We start from the raw sequence: 12,633 nt of genomic DNA on the forward strand, positions 1-12,633 counted from the left end.
TGCGAATAAAAACAAAACATATATTGACGAGAAATATAGTTGCTAGCTATTCGGGTTTACCCTTAAAGTTAGCTTCATACTGATACTGAATCCCCGACCATATGACATAGCTATAAATATTATGTACATCGGCCGTATTTCATAACAACCTACAGTGTATTTGAGTAAATGCACCCATACCACTGTTTAAATGAGTATAGATACAACGATCGGTATCGATGAATAAAATCACATAAATGATATAAAAACAACAACTTGCTGCTGTTTATCGCCAATATGGCGGCGGGGAAGACGACAGCGGTGCGAACCTAAAATGGAATCAACGCCGCCGATGTTCAGTTGGCCGAATTAGCATTAACTTACACTAGTTCAGTCGAGTTAAGTTTCTTTGGGGGGAAAAATGCGAGGGGTGACTTACATGAGTAGAACATAACTTCTAGTTCGAGTTATTAATTTTATTTTTTTCCCCAGTCCATATCACTTTAGAGCCGCATAGCAGACACGGGAGGTGCCCAACTTTCACAGTTTCAGCTGGGCGACAACTTCGGGCGTTGACGCAATGCTGTCACAACAACAACAACAACATATCAGCGGTATTCCTAAACCAACCTACAGTATAATTGAGTAAACGCACCCGTGCCACTGTTTAAATTGGTGTAATATAGATATTACGATCTTTATCGACGAGTAAAATTAGATAAATTATATAAAAACAACAGCAACTTGGCTCCTGATCTTACGTTTGTCGCCAATATGGCGGCGGGTAGACTGCGGCACTGCGAACCTAAAATGGAACCAACGCCGTCGACGTTCAGTTGGCCGAATAATTAGCATTACACTAACCCAGTTCGTACACGAGTCGAAAATTAACCCGGGTTTGTCGTTTTTTTTTTTTTTTTTTTTTTATCCCAAATCACCTTAGAGCCACATTGCAGGCAGGGAAGATGCCCACCTGTCGGCCGTTAATGCAAAGCTAACGTTACTGTAGCTTGCCACGTACGCATTCTAAATCCGTTTCAACACGTCACGTTGCCACGGTGACACGTTAAATGTAACCGTTAAAATGAATATCCTCCTGTATCGAGGCGATTAAAATTTGGACATAAAACACCAACGCCACCGTAATGACATGGGAGCACCACGTTATAGGTAAGCTACCATGTACACCGGGACAATCTTAAGTTTTTATGCCAACATTTTCGTATCGTTGATAATAAGCACTGTAGAGGAAAACTGAACTTTCATTGCACTCGGTCGGTAATGGCGGCCGTATCTAAACGGCCCATGCCTGTTGGTTTCGGGCATGGTTTCGGGCCTACTTCTCCACTCCCTCTCCCACACGGTGCTATAACAGTGTAATGGCGGCTCGAGTCGGCAAACCGGCAGGTGGGAGGGGTTAGAGCACGAAATGGCTCGCAACAAAAACGAATTTGTTTCAATTAAACCGAAATGAGATCAACCACTGATGGGAACATCGCCTTGAAACCAAGTAGAGTAAATAAGTAGCAAGTACAGTTGATATCGGCCATATTGTGGCGATTTGTGAAGTTGTCTGCAGGCACCGTGAAGCGAGCCACTTCAACATAGTAGAAGGGAATAAGTGACTCTGAAGCAAAATGTTTGTCCGCCGATAAAAGCGGAAGTTCGACATAATAGTTTGCGCAAACGCAACTGTCTTTTAAAACTTCACAATTCCTCCTCAGTTGACAGAATTAATTAGACATGTCTTGTTGACATGTTTCATGACATGAAAACGACCGAGTTACAACAAATGGGCTATAACCAATGTTCCCTCTAATTTTCAAAACTCCTGAGCAGAAATTCAACTCCCCTGATGACCTGCTTGAACGACTGTGAGCGACGGCTTGAGCATACACAGTACGTCCACATGCTGGTGCTATGGCCTCTCTCCAACTCCAAATATCAATACAATTGGCTATTACTATAATGATTAATAACAGATTATTTTGACAACATTACCTATAGGCTACTCCATATCTAGATGAGTTACAGTTAATGATAACAAAATACAATATTGTTTTGGCAAAATAGAGTGCATAATTTGCATGTATTGCCATATGAACAATTATGTCAAAAAATAACTAACATCAAGTTGGTGTCATCAACTCTTGGCACTGAAGTATTCTTGATATGAACAGTAATAATAATTCTCAAGCAAAAACTTAAATCGTAGTTGCACTACAGAGTGTGCAACTTTTTTGTCTTCTGAGCAAAGAGGTGGGGAGCAGTGTGCAATTGCACAGTAAAACACCTTAGAGGGAACAGTGGCTATAACAATGCGTTGCATCTCACATTAATTGACACACATTAATGGAAAGGACAATAGCCTATTCCAATGCCCCCCAGTACCGAACTACTTGAGATCTGAGTCAGGAATTCTTGATCAGTCTCAACTGCTCGATACCAAAACACTCACACAATCAAATTATCCTCAAGTAGGAAACCACCCCACATTTAGGCCTATATGAAAAATAACAAACTTATCCCTGTGTCCTCATAAAGATTTTAACTTTATCGATTAACAGGAACAACACTCCCAATTAATAGTAGTCTTCGGCACATTCCGGCATCGGCACATCCCGGCATCGGCTCATTCTGGCATCGGCTCATTCCGGCATCGGGCACATTCCCGGTATTAAAATGTCCTTATGAATTTTAGAAGACAACCTTTAGAGGTTTTCCATGCAAGTGATGAGTTTTGCGTCTTCCAAAAACAGCTGGGCTTGGACACTTACATATTATATAAGTGTTAAAGACAACCCTTAGTGGTTTTCCATTCAAGTAATGAGTTTTACGTCTTCCAAAAACAGCTAGGCTAGGACAGTTACATATGATATAAGTTTTAAAAGACAACCCTTAGTGGTCTTAAAAACTAGGCTAGGACACTTGTTCACCATCCCTCATGTGAGGCTGTGTGTTTTAAAGGGGACATATTATCCAAAACTCTCTTTTTCATTGTTTTAGTATGTGTATTTGCGTATCCAGAGTTCCTCCTCACCCCTTAAACGTCAGTTTTGACAATACGTCAATATTTTGTAAACTGCCATAGTAAGAAAATGTGTCTCTTAACAAGCCGTTTTAATTTCACCCGGCTTATTACATCACAAGCCGGGTGATGTGAATATTCCAGCCCTGCTCCCATGGTTACCATGGTTACCTCAGCTACCAGAGCGAAGATTCTGAACCGACCGTTTAGAGCAGGGCTGTGAAACTGGTGTGTAGAGAACCAGCTGTGCTCAATCTTTTGGTTTTTCTGGCCAAAGCATGTTACTAACATTACTTATAGACATCAAGGTACCATGTCAAGAAGCAGAAATGAGCAGAATGTCCCCTTTAATACTTTATATGTGACCATTCAGTATACAACAAGACGATTCTCTTAATGGTATGAAACACAGTTTTTTTTTTTTTTTCAAAATAGTTTTAGGGATGTTAGGATTACCTTATTCAGACAATTTAATTTAGTAGTCTCCAATGTGCAGAAATTTGATAGAAAAGGTTTCCTACTTACCCTTCGTTTAGCCGGCTTGGAATTGTCTGAAAAAGTTTTCCTTCGATCCACTCTGGTGGTCCCCAGTCAGACACGGTCTCAGAGTCAACCAATCCGGGAATCCAGGAAATGGTTCATATTTATCTTCTTGGTCTGGGCCTGCCCTGTACAGAGGTTGGGTCTCATCCGACAGAATATAATTAGCCAGTTACCGGTGATGTGGACAGGCCACTGTCCACGCATGTTCTCAGAATGTGATAAGCAACATGTGTGTGTGTTGTTGTTCAGGTGTGTATCTAATGCAACAAACCTAACTGACAGACTAAGAGAACTCAGCAGTTACATTATGTCCTTGTTTATCAGGCTAGAGTCACACTATCTGGCTTCATGTTCACACACATCAGGTTATGTGCGTTCAAGTACTAAAATAGAATACGTGATATCTCAAAACATAGGCCTACATCACGTCATTCAAGTATAAAAACAGAGTCCATAACGTCCCAGAACATATCCAATTGTAACAGTTACATGCACCCCGGCTTTTTATTGTGATGAATACCCTGCAAATTTGGGTCTATTGGTAAATACATTATTAACCAATAGGTTATAGGTCATAAACCATATTAATGGGAACAGTCTGGGTTGCCAGGTAGCCTATATCCAAAGCTCTTGGCCTAACCCTCTTAATAATGTTTATTTTCTTTTATTTGTAATATATAGGCTATGTGTTAACATATAGACCCTTATGCACTTTAAGTATAATATATTGTAAAAAGAGTAATCTTCATGGCACTGTCTGATGTTTGACTGTTGATATAAAACAGCTCTTACAATGTGATTACTGTAATAGGCCTACTGAAAATCACAGACTGTCCCTGCCTGTTTTTGAATGACAACACCATTAGTTCAAGCATTTTTGATGCATGTGGTCTGTAGTCTTGTGAGTGTTCAGCCACACCAGTAGTAGCCAGCAGTGGGGTCACAGGGGTCAGGGGAGTCTTCTTTTGTCTGACCACCTCTCCCACCAGCCCTTCCTCCCAAAGCACAGAGTCACCAGATTGGAGAGAAATAAAACAAAGACGCTGGACGTTCGCTTTTCTTAGTGTCATCAATATCTAGGGATGGGTTATAGCGTTAGGGTTAGAACATGTGAATATAATATGTGGGCTCTGATCAAAAAAGTTGGGCTATTTCAGAAGAGATTGAAAGTTGATGTTGAGGTTTTTTTTTGTTTGCTTTTTTTAGGTTAAAAGGTCAGACAAAGGAATTCAGGAGTCTTAACTGCAACCATACTTTCAAAAGGAGAAAGAAACCCACCATAAATTCCACTGGTGAAAAGCTTGAATGACGGGTTTTAGTGAAGTCCAATAAGAAAGCACTGGTTCAATGCAAGTGGTGTAGGCTATACATTTTCTAGCCTGTTGTAACATTTCTTCAGGTGTTAATCTCATCATGGATAACACCTCCGATCTGAATACACTGACATGAGGCCATGAGCAAGTTGTTGGGGTTCAACTATTGCAGACATAGTTTAGCCATTTCTGTGAATAATTAACTCTGAGTAGAGAGCACATGACCCCCCAACTCAAAACACTGGAGCACTTTCATTTCTTCTTTGCTATTTGATCTGGTGTGACCGCCTATCTGGATTTGTGATTGAGTCAGTAATTGATTTTAGCTTTGCAAGTTTGCATCTCCCGACTTGATGGAAATTGGATGGAAATAGCAGCACAGTTGAGTTAATCCTATAATATCAAGGTGTAGGAAGGGAAACTGTCACTGTTTTGACATGTGGGCACAGAGGAAAGAATGAAAAGGTGGTGTAACAACAAGAAAGAGAAGTGTGAAAGGAGGAAGAAGAGAGAGATTTCTGTGATGTGTAGAAACAATGGACTGAGTGTTTGTTGTCCAGATGTTATAAGGATAAAGCTTTATTTATTTTTTACCATGAATATGAGACATTCAGTTCTTTCTAGTAAAGAAACAACAAAAAACGTGAGACCAACATTGGCCATGGAGCATTTCTACATCATCCAATGAGAGCAGTCATGTGAGTCCTGTTTCTGTTTACCTCAGAGTCAATCGGGACGAAAGACATAATATTACAAAAACCACCGTACAGTGGTTTTTGCACAAGCTTTTAAACTCGCTTGTTTGAATGGACTGTGTTTAACATTTCATTGTTGTCTGAAATACCAAGGCCACATCAGTGCAGCTCTTTGAATCTTGTCTCATTCTCTGTAGTGACTCTTTCTCTCTCCAAAAAAAAGAAAAAGAAGAAGGAATCACAGTGGCTGATCACTGGTGTTTTAATGACACATGCACATAAAACGACACGAGTGTCCAAATGAAGTTTCCACTGAAAACCTAGGTTTATTTCTTTGACTTTCTATTGTTGAAAACCAAACAAAAGACGAAATTCTTTGCAAACAAAAAGAAAACAAACACATTTCTCAAAACAATTAACAAAAAACAATACACCATGGCACAGCATAGTCAAAAACTGTGTGCTTCTGATCAGCAACATCTGCAATAGCCTACACACTGCAAACACTCAAAATCTTTCCAAGAATATTTGTCTTATTTCTTGTCAAAATGTCAAATTTCTAGTCAAAACTAAACTCTTTTCACTTAAAATAAGACTCATCACCTAAAAATGAACCTGTTTTTAGATAATTTTCATTTGTTTCAAACATATTTTCACTTGAAATAAGTAGAAAAATCTGCCAGTGAAAGCAAGATTTTTGTGCTTGTAATAAGAAAGAAAATCTTGCTCCACTATCATCATCATCATCATCATCATCATCATCATCTTTATTCATATAGAAAAGGTATTAAAATCATTAAAATATTTGTAATTTCATAGTTTCAAGTGAAAATATGCTTGAAAGAAGTAAAAAAGTGTCTAAAAACAAGCTACTTTTAATGTGGTGAGTCTTATTTTAAGTAGCCTATAATGAGATTTGTTTTGACTATAGAAATTACATTTTGACTAGAAATAAGACAAATATTCTTGGTAAGATGTTGAGTTTTTGCAGTGCACTTCACGCTAATTGTGTATGAACTCACATCATGGGAAGCTCACCAAACACAACACAAATAATGATAAATGCAAAAATGTCTCATACATTCTTAAAATCCACAAAACAGTCTCAAATTGAGTGTGTTTGCTCAAACCTGTATGGTGTGAAATGCTAAAGTATTTTAAATGAAAAAAACAAAACAAAACTAAAGGTAGGTTGTTAAGCAGTTTTTGCAGTAACATCGTGAAGACTTTTCTCTTTCTCGTCTTTGAAAACAGTGACCTAGCACTCAGAAACTCCTACTCCCAATTAGCACAAGCAGTTAAATCGCCAACACCCATCACAACAGCAATCATTTTATTCCAACATATGTTGAGAGGAGCGGCTAAAAATAAGTTTTCTTAAACCACTTCTGTGTCATGTGGTGTGGGCAGAGAGAGCACAGTGCAACAAGTACTGTAGGTAGTAGATCAAGAACAAGGAAGGAAAGTCTGAGGAGAAGGAGAAGGAGAAGAAAAACAGAGGCAAAGGTCAGTGGGAGTATTTTAGAGGGTAAGGCTTAGAGAGGACAGAGCCTGACAGGTGCAATCAAATGTGTCACACAGCCATGGCGAAGTGGATGTCAGTGCAGCCGTGGGGGGCCACAATAAGCATGTCACAGTCAATCAGGGAGGTGGGATAAAAGCTTGCAGCAGGGTCTTAAGGGGAGTGAGCAGAGTGTTTGTGTCTGCTCATTATTGCCGTCGAGAGTGAGTAGTATTGGCATGATGGAGGCCGCAAACACAGGTGGCACTGACAGGACCGGCGCTATAGTGTTCGGGGTGTTGATTAAGAACATTAGCTACATGCAAATGAGCTATTTATGAATGGACAGATGAGGTAGTTCGTCACGCCTCGGTGCGCTAATGTCAGCAGTTGACTTTCTGACGACGTGTACTTGTTTATCACTCGACTATATCAGAATTCAAAGCCACTTAACTTCATGCCTGTCGGTTCAATAAACAGATGTTGTGTCAAAGATAAAGCTTTGGTAATGTGGAGTGCAGGTCACCGGGGTCACGCACACAATCTGCCTTTGTGTGTGGGGTAACAGGCTTCCTCTTGGGCCCCTCGCAAACTACCCCAGACCACAGAGGAGCGTTCAAGAGCCTGGGCTGACAGACATGCTACTTCTCCAGGGTCGTTGCGAAATAGGAACATGATTATTTAAAAAAAAAAAAAAAACACACACACACACACACCACACAGTTTTCACTCGCATGCACATTCATGTTTAAACCTGCAATGACAGTTTGTTAGTTTTTTTTTTTAAGGCAACAGCACTGACACATCATGACTTTATTTATGGATTTTTTCCATTTAAACTGTCTGGTGTTTTACCATCTGATAAGTTTTTATTTTCATTCTGGACATCCACAAAATCCACAGCTGACAGTTAGGTGTACTTAAATCTACAGTGTCCAGTCAGTCGTGGGAATTATTTTTTACCTTTTATTAAAATGAAACTAAACTTTTGTGACCTGTTTTAAAATGTTAACAACAAGGGTAGTAGCACAGTCAAACGTCAAATGCAATAGTGACACATTCGCACCTTTTAATTAGATTGTGGTGAACCTTTTGGCAAAGCAGTTGCATATTTATGTGACCATCCAATACAGAGCAGCAGCGTTATCATTCATTTGGATCAATGCTTCTCTTCACCTGAGCGCTGTAAATCCAATATTCACTCTGTACTTATAGGTCTGTTTGGTACCAGTTCCTGAGGGAAATATCTTCTTTAGCTTCTACATAGTTAATCTTTGATCTTTCTTTCTTTTTTAAACAATGAGATGAATTCACTGTGCCTTGAAGTGAAGGAAGTTGCAGATTCAGGTGATAATTCTCTTAAGTTTACAGAACAAATAGTTTCACTTTTGATAATACAGTAAATGACTGCATGCAATGTACAGATTCCCAGAGGGCCAACGAGGAAGCTGCCTGTTGGGTTTTGTTTACAGTAGCTTCCTCTTTACTGAGACTGAGACCAACCACAAAATAGGCTATATAACACACACATTACAGTGCATGAGCAACATGGAATTATTATATCTGAGAACAGTTTTGTACTTTTTACTTTACTGATCTGGATGCAGAAACAAGCAGCATTTATTGATCCCAGAGGAGTAATTCTTTTGTTACAGAGCTCCGAATAGAAATGAAAATATGAAATGTATTGTGGTTAGTTTTTTTTTTAGAAAAACTTAAGGAAACACCTGCAAATACACAAATGTGCTTCAAAAACTCACAGTACAACAGAAGTGTTGATGTTTGTTCAATGCATCTTGGCATTGAGAAGTTGTGCAGATGGCTACCTGTTAGTGGTGTTTGAAAATAACTTTTTTTTTCATTTATTATAGCAAAGTAAATATCCCATAATTCAGATGTGATGTTAGTTTACCATTAATGACATTTATTTAATGAAATTTAATGAAAATACATCTGATACAGGATATAAATCCTCTACATCAGACTCAAAATAATGACAACATACAAAAAATGAACAGAAACTTCAATAACCCATAATATCACTTAAATAACAGAATAATCCAAGTCTACAAATTCATCCTTTTTTGACCATGATTTGATTAGTCTTCATTTCACTTTTGTGTGTTTGTGTCATGCTGCAGTCAGTGACAAGATTTTGGTAATAATACAGTAACATTCATGAGTTTTGCTTGAGACATGAGACAATGAAAGACACAGTCACAGAGCATCAAGGTAACCATAGTAACACACATCACAGGAACTCATTCACAACCTACAGTAAACAAAGTGAAACTTACTTTTACATTCACGCACAACAGACACACAGGCTGACGACTCTGCTGAACCTTTTGAGTGTGTTGGACCTGTGTGTGCTCCCCATGAATTATTCATTTCCCGGAACGACTCGGCTCCTCCCGAACAAGGTGGAGCAGGGAACTTTACACACATTTACAAGTAGAGTGTGGTATTCAACTTATTTAGAGTCGTCTGCAATAAACAAACCACTTTTCTCACACACTACACACACTCACAACTTAACAACACTGCCCTTGTGCCACAACAACAGGTAGAACTACACTACTGAAAACCCACAAATAATGAATGAAAACTTCTTCTTTTCACTTCAGAGTTTATCAAAGCATGCACTTCTGTAACTAATGAATCATTGATTAATTCATGAAGTTATTCTTATGTTATGGAAATTATTCAGACATTTTAACTGTGAAAGATGTGCTGATTTTTCCTTTGTCTTAAATTTGGACTATTGATCAGGAAAAGTGTCGCTGAACGTGTTATTTTCAACCGTGGGCATTTCAGAATCAGAATCAGAAAAACCTTTATTGTCCCCTGCAAAAAGCAGTGGAAATTTTTCTTAGACGTGTGCATAAAAGAAACATAAGTTAAGAAAAACACAATTTAACATAACATAAAACAAACAACAGATAGATACAGAATGACACAGGTAAATACAGAATAAAACCTTAAAAGAACATAAAAAAAAAGATTTCACACAGTTTTCAACCAAACAGAATGAGGTGAGTGCAATATGATGCCATTGAGTCACGTCAAACCAGCTAAAACAGTAAAAATGCTGCTTAGGCCACATGAATGCATGAATACTACAGTAATAATCTAATTTTACAGTCACACTTTTTCTGCACCTAGAGCACATTTATTATAACTCACTCAACATTTGTAACTTGTAATATGTATTTTTTGAGTTTTATTTGGCTAATTCTACTTGATCTCAATACAGACACACACACACGCGACACACGTGTACGCGCATGCGGGGCACAGGGGGGCTCGGTTTAATGGCTGCACTCCAGCTCGACGTTTCTCCCCTCTCTTCTCGCAGTGTGTGTGCTTATTACACCCCCTCATGGATTTACAAAGAAAATGATGGTGTGTGTGTGTGTGTGGGGAGGAGGGAGGAGGCTGCCGCTCCAGCTCACTAATCCAGTGTCAATCCAGTGCACATGGTGGAGGGAGGGAGAGAGGGAGGGAAGGGAGGGAGGGAGGGGAGGGAGAGCACGCGCACGCACTCTGACTCTGGAGGGGGGGTCTTCTGCTCGTGAGCCGGATCCATGTGGCCCCTTATCTCCCTGTCATTGTCCCTCAGTGCTCCCCCTCCACCCTTCTCTCTCTCTCTTCATGATTAACCAGCAGACTCATCGCCCCTCTATGGTCCATCGTTTCCTGTTACTTAGTTACCAGTTGCCATGATTTGCCTGGGCCGCTTGTGTTTCCATGGCGACCGTGTGCCCAGTCTCTGTCGTCTCCTCCTCCTCCTCCTCCTCCTCCTCCTCCTGCTCCTGCCGGCTGCCTCTCTCTTGGCTGTGGCTGTCCCGAGGGCCTGCAGCCACCCCGGGCCCTGACCCACGCAGCTCTCTGCCTCTCTGCCTCTCTGCCTCTCTGCCTCTCTCTCTGCCTCATGGTCCCATACGGCTGTCAGTGTGAGTCCGTGTCGCACTGCAGCCGCTCGCCACGCCAGACTGGTAATGCAACTTCTGGCTCGGTCCATGTTGTGGTGGCTGATATGAGCGGCAGCAGACAAAGACTGAGTTTATGTAACAGACATGGAGAAGTAGTAGTAGTCGGGCCTATACAAATACATGTTCCCGTCTCATCACACATCAACTTCGACATCAGTGTAACAAGAAAACAACACAACACTGTGTCTTAAATAGAGTGAAATAAACATCTTGCATAATCCGGGATGGGATAAATCGCTATAAGACGATAGAAACTGAACGTGCGTTGTAAGTTTTCAATGGGATTCTTTTAAAAAATTCACTTTAATCCTTATGTATTATTTATGTGCTCAATCTCTCAGTGAATAAATGTTCACAGAAAAGCAATTTAGTAAATGCAAATACATCCGTTTTGTCTTCATGTTCAACGATAAACTTAACCTGATTGAACCCAGGTTCATAAAGCCAGTCACTTTAGTACAGTGCAAAACTCATGGGTATCATTGGGATGTGCATTCACTACAGTGAGGAATTTAATTATTATAAATAAATACCTGCAGGTAAATATAATCCAAGACAGTTTAACGCAATATAATACGTGCTTTAGAAGTGTTTTAATTTTAGTACATGTCATTATCAGTGCACCTTATGCTTTAAATGTCACATTTGTTCAGCAAAACTCATTAGAAACTTTAGCAAAACACCAACTTTTTCAAATGGACTCGTTACCTTAGGAACTGTGGTTGGTTAAGTAGACTAATCTTAGTAAGGCACCAAAAAATAAAACCTACCTTTAAGATCAAATCAATATTAAATCTGCTAAATTTTTGCTGGAGTGGATGGTTCAATCCCCAAAGTATGAATGAATACCCGATAGAAGCTCTTTTCTTAGTATTAAGTATTGATAATAATGGGAGATGGAGATGGAGCTGAAAAAGTGGATCCATTTAAAGCACTTCAAGTACAGCAGCACTAATCTGTATGAGAGTTGGCAGATGGATGTGAATGGAAAACATTACAAAATGATATTAAAAAAAAAAAAATCAATGTCCCCCTTCAAGAAAACATGTACTCACACTAAACTGTTGGCTGTTTTCTACAGAGAAGAGCTGTCGAGTTGTGTATATTTAGCCTGAAGGGCAGTGTGAGAACACAGACCTTGGGGTTGAGTGGATGTTATAATACAATTGTATTTTATATTTATATGCCAGCAATCTAAGTCTCAGTGGTTACTTGATACCAGAACATTTTTTATGTAAAAATGGATGCAATGCCCCTTTATAAACACATATTATCTTATTTTTTTAGGTTTAAAATATGAATATCACAACGCGCCACAACCATATCCTGCAGCTGATTGGTGGTATCCTGGTTCAGGACGGGTCTGGCCCAGGATGGGTGACACAAAGGAGGGAGGTGCAGTTTCCAGCTCCGCCATCGGGAGGTAGTAGTTCATCATCATGCCTCTGTGTGTGTGTGTGTGTGTGTGTGTGTGTGTGTGTGTGTGTGTGTGTGTGTGTGTGTGTAGGCCTGTAGTGTATCCTCTGCCTCTATCGCCCTGTGAGATCGCCAGCACCAGACTGGCAGGGTATAAACTTGT

Source organism: Trachurus trachurus, assembly GCF_905171665.1.
Source record: "Trachurus trachurus genome assembly, chromosome: 7".
Taxonomy (NCBI): domain Eukaryota; kingdom Metazoa; phylum Chordata; class Actinopteri; order Carangiformes; family Carangidae; genus Trachurus; species Trachurus trachurus.